The sequence below is a fragment of the Rhincodon typus genome, chromosome 5, assembly GCF_021869965.1.
Source record: "Rhincodon typus isolate 14 chromosome 5, sRhiTyp1.1, whole genome shotgun sequence".
Lineage (NCBI taxonomy): Eukaryota > Metazoa > Chordata > Chondrichthyes > Orectolobiformes > Rhincodontidae > Rhincodon > Rhincodon typus.
Genome location: NC_063336.1, coordinates 3,875,694 through 3,876,434, shown reverse-complemented (window position 1 = coordinate 3,876,434; position 741 = coordinate 3,875,694). Strand labels below are relative to the sequence as shown.

The window sequence follows — 741 nt, the reverse complement described above, 5'->3', positions numbered from 1 at the left end:
CCGAAGGGCCTGTACTGCGCTGTAATGTTCTATGTTCTATGTTCTATACCTGAACCAGCTCATCATCAACGATGCCAGAAGCACCATCCCATCTCCAACATCTTGCGGTTGTTACACCAGACCCAATAACGCTGAATTCGCCAGTCTTCAGGTGCCATATTTTTCTGTTGGACCAATTCTTCTCTGCCATCACCTCGGTGCCACCTGCAGCGGACCCACCAGTATCAGAGTTGCATCTGTCACCTCTGGCCCACCTCATCGATGAAGTCCGGATTCCCTTCCAGCTCCGCTTCACCAGCGCCAGAGCCAATCATTGATGGAGGCACGATTCTCAGGTGCCATCTCTCACTGCTGGCCCACCTCGTCAATGACCCCCTGATGTCCTTCTGTCTCCGTTTCACTGCTGCTTGTGCTGCTCCCAACCAGGGATGGCGTCGTGATCATCAGGTGCCATCTTTCGCCACTGGGTCACGTCGCCAATGTCACCCTTGCCAATGTAGCAGCCACCAACTCTGATGCCAACTCTGGAAAAGTAAGTAGGGGCATACTCACTGCTGCCACATGTTCTGTGCTGGGCCCACTTGCTGTCACCATGTGGTCCGCACTGGGCCCACTCGCTGTAACCACAAGGTCTGCACTTGGACCACTCGCTGCAACCACAAGGTCTGCACTGGGCCCACTCGCTGTCACCGCGAGGTCTGCACTGGGCCCACTCGCTGTCACCATGAGGTCCGCACTGGG

At 55.9% G+C, this 741-nt stretch overlaps 2 protein-coding genes across 2 annotated transcripts in view; both read right to left on the bottom strand.

Moving 5' to 3' along the window:
- Positions 1–741, bottom strand: part of LOC109930964 (dynein axonemal heavy chain 8-like) — a 2,199,840-nt gene that overhangs the window by 1,375,304 nt on the left and 823,795 nt on the right. The window lies entirely within an intron of this gene.
- The window catches only part of LOC109918465 (dynein axonemal heavy chain 8-like), an 876,900-nt gene that overhangs the window by 274,046 nt on the left and 602,113 nt on the right, over positions 1–741 (bottom strand). The window lies entirely within an intron of this gene.